This window comes from Oncorhynchus tshawytscha, unplaced genomic scaffold (genome assembly GCF_018296145.1).
Source record: "Oncorhynchus tshawytscha isolate Ot180627B unplaced genomic scaffold, Otsh_v2.0 Un_contig_19689_pilon_pilon, whole genome shotgun sequence".
NCBI lineage: Eukaryota > Metazoa > Chordata > Actinopteri > Salmoniformes > Salmonidae > Oncorhynchus > Oncorhynchus tshawytscha.
In genome coordinates this window covers 3266-7500 of record NW_024607159.1, presented here as the reverse complement: position 1 = coordinate 7500, position 4235 = coordinate 3266, and positions in this window count along the sequence as shown.

Below are 4235 nucleotides of genomic sequence, written 5' to 3'. Positions count from 1 at the left end.
GTGTGTATAGACAGTAGTTATATAGGATGGTGTATATAGACAGTAGTTATATAGGATGGTGTGTATAGACAGTAGTTATATAGGATGGTGTATATAGACAGTAGTTATATAGGATGGTGTGTATAGACAGTAGTTATATAGGATGGTGTATATAGACAGTAGTTATATAGGATGGTGTATATAGACAGTAGTTATATAGGATGGTGTATATAGACAGTAGTTATATAGGATGGTGTGTATAGACAGTAGTTATATAGGATGGTGTGTATAGATAGTAGTAATATAGGATGGTGTCTATAGACAGTAGTTATATAGAATGGTGTGTATAGACAATAGTTATACAGGATGGTATGTCTAGACAGTAGTTATATAGGATGGTGTGTATAGACAGTAGTTATATAGAATGGGGTGTATAGACAGTAGTTATATAGGATGGTGTGTATAGACAGTAGTTATATAGGATGGTGTGTATAGACAGTAGTTATATAGGATGGTGTGTATAGACAGTAGTTATATAGGATGGTGTGTATAGACAGTAGTTATAAAGGATGGTGTGTATAGACAGTAGTTATATAGGATGGTGTGTATAGACAGTAGTTATATAGGATGGTGTGTATAGACAGTAGTTATATATGATGGTGTGTGTAGACAGTAGTTATATATGATGGTGTGTGTAGACAGTAGTTCTATAGGATGGTGTGTGTAGACAGTAGTTATATAGGATGGTGTGTATATACAGTAATTATATAGGATGGTGTGTATAGATAGTAGTTATATAGGATGGTGTGTATATACAGTAATTATATAGGATGGTGTGTATAGAAAGTAGTTATATAGGATGGTGTGTATAGAAAGTAGTTATATAGGATGGTGTGTATAGACAGTAGTTATATAGGATGGTGTGTGTAGACAGTAGTTCTATAGGATGGTGTGTGTAGACAGTAGTTATATAGGATGGTGTGTATATACAGTAATTATATAGGATGGTGTGTATAGATAGTAGTTATATAGGATGGTGTGTATATACAGTAATTATATAGGATGGTGTGTATAGAAAGTAGTTATATAGGATGGTGTGTATAGAAAGTAGTTATATAGGATGGTGTGTATAGACAGTATAGACAGTAGTTATATAGGATGGTGTGTATATACAGTAGTTATATAGGATGGTGTGTATATACAGTAATTATATAGGATGGTGTGTATAGAAAGTAGTTATATAGGATGGTGTGTATAGACAGTATAGACAGTAGTTATATAGGATGGTGTGTATAGACAGTATAGACAGTAGTTATATAGGATGGTGTGTATATACAGTAATTATATAGGATGGTGTGTATAGAAAGTAGTTATATAGGATGGTGTGTGTAGACAGTAGTTATATAGGATGGTGTGTATAGACAGTAGTTATATAGGATGGTGTGTATAGAAAGTAGTTATATAGGATGGTGTGTGTAGACAGTAGTTATATAGGATGGTGTGTATAGAAAGTAGTTATATAGGATGGTGTGTGTAGACAGTAGTTATGTAGGATGGTGTGTATAGACAGTAGTTAAATAGGGTGGTGTGTATAGACAGTAGTTATATAGGATGGTGTGTATAGACAGTAGTTCTATAGGATGGTGTGTATAGACAGTAGTTATATAGGATGGTGTGTATAGACAGTATAGACAGTAGTTATACAGAATGGTGTGTATAGACAGTATAGACAGTAGTTATATAGGATGGTGTGTATAGACAGTATAGACAGTAGTTATATAGGATGGTGTGTATAGACAGTATAGACAGTAGTTATATAGGATGGTGTGTGTAGACAGTAGTTATGTAGGATGGTGTGTATAGACAGTATAGACAGTAGTTATATAGGATGGTGTGTATAGACAGTATAGACAGTAGTTATATAGGATGGTGTGTGTAGACAGTAGTTATATAGGATGGTGTGTATAGACAGTATAGACAGTAGTTATATAGGATGGTGTGTATAGACAGTATAGACAGTAGTTATATAGGATGGTGTGTATAGACAGTATAGACAGTAGTTATATAGGATGGTGTGTATAGACAGTAGTTATATAGGATGGTGTGTATAGACAGTATAGACAGTAGTTATATAGGATGGTGTGTATAGACAGTAGTTATATAGGATGGTGTGTATAGACAGTAGTTATACGGGATGGTGTGTATAGACAGTAGTTATACAGGATGGTGTGTATAGACAGTAGTTATATAGGATAGTGTGTATAGACAGTAGTTATATAGGATGGTGTGTATAGACAGTATAGACAGTAGTTATATAGGATGGTGTTTATAGACAGTGTAGACAGTAGTTATATAGGATGGTGTTTATAGACAGTATAGACAGTAGTTATATAGGATGGTGTGTATAGACAGTACAGACAGTAGTTATATAGGATCGTGTGTATAGACAGTAGTTTTATAGGATGGTGTGTATAGACAGTAGTTATATAGAATGGTGTGTATAGACAGTATAGACAGTAGTTATATAGAATGGTGTGTATAGACAGTATAGACAGTAGTTATATAGGATGGTGTGTATAGACAGTAGTTTTATAGGATGGTGTGTATAGACAGTAGTTATATAGAATGGTGTGTATAGACAGTAGTTATATAGATGGTGTGTATAGACGGTATAGACAGCATAGACAGTAGTTATATAGGATGGTGTGTATAGACAGTAGTTATATAGGATGGTGTGTATAGACAGTATAGACAGTAGTTATATAGGATGGTGTGTATAGACAGTGTAGACAGTAGTTATATAGGATGGTGTGTATAGACAGTAGTTATATAGGATGGTGTGTATAGACAGTAGTTATATAGGATGGTGTGTATAGACAGTAGTTATATAGGATGGTGTGTATAGACAGTAGTTATTTAGGATGGTCTGTATAGACAGTACAGACAGTAGTTATATAGGATGGTGTGTATAGACAGTAGTTATATAGGATGGTGTGTATAGACAGTATAGAGAGTAGTTATATAGGATGGTGTGTATATACAGTAGTTATATAGGATGGTGTGTATAGACAGTATAGAGAGTAGTTATATAGGATGGTGTGTATAGACAGAATAGACAGTAGTTATATAGGATGGCGTGTATAGACAGTAGTTATATAGGATGGTGTGTATAGACAGTAGTTATATAGAATGGTGTGTATTGACAGTAGTTATACAGGATGGTGTTTATAGACAGTAGTTATATAGAATGGTGTGTATAGACAGTAGTTATATAGGATGGTGTGTATAGACAGTAGATATATAGGATGGTGGGTATAGACAGTATAAACAGTAGTTATATAGGATGGTGTGTATAGACAGTATAGACAGTAGTTATATAGGATGGTGTGTATAGACAGTAGTTATATAGGATGGTGTGTATAGACAGTATAGACAGTAGTTATATAGGATGGTGTGTATAGAAAGTAGTTATATAGGATGGTGTGTATAGACAGTAGTTATGTAGGATGGTGTGTATAGACAGTATAGACAGTAGTTATACAGGATGGTGTGTATAGACAGTAGTTATATAGGATGGTGTGTATAGACGGTATAGACAGCATAGACAGTAGTTATATAGGATGGTGTGTATAGACAGTATAGACAGTAGTTATATAGGATGGTGTGTGTATATACAGTAGTTATATAGGATGGTGTGTATAGATAGTAGTTATATAAGATGGTGTGTATAGACAGTAGTTATATAGGATGGTGTGTATAGACAGTATAGACAGTAGTTATATAGGATGGTGTGTATAGATAGTAGTTATATAGGATGGTGTGTATAGACAGTAGTTATATAGGATGGTGTGTATAGACAGTAGTTATATAGGATGGTGTGTATAGACAGTATAGACAGTAGTTATATAGGATGGTGTGTATAGATAGTAGTTATATAGGATGGTGTGTATAGACAGTAGTTATATAGGATGGTGTGTATAGACAGTATAGACAGTAGTTATATAGGATGGTGTGTATAGACAGTAGTTATATAGGATGGTGTGTATAGACATTAGTTATATAGGATGGTGTGTATAGACAGTAGTTATATAGGATGGTGTGTATAGACAGTATAGACAGTAGTTATATAGGATGGTGCGTATAGACAGTACAGACAGTAGTTATATAGGATGGTGTGTATAGACAGTGTAGACAGTAGTTATATAGGATGGTGTGTATAGACAGTAGTTATATAGGATGGTGTGTATAGACAGTAG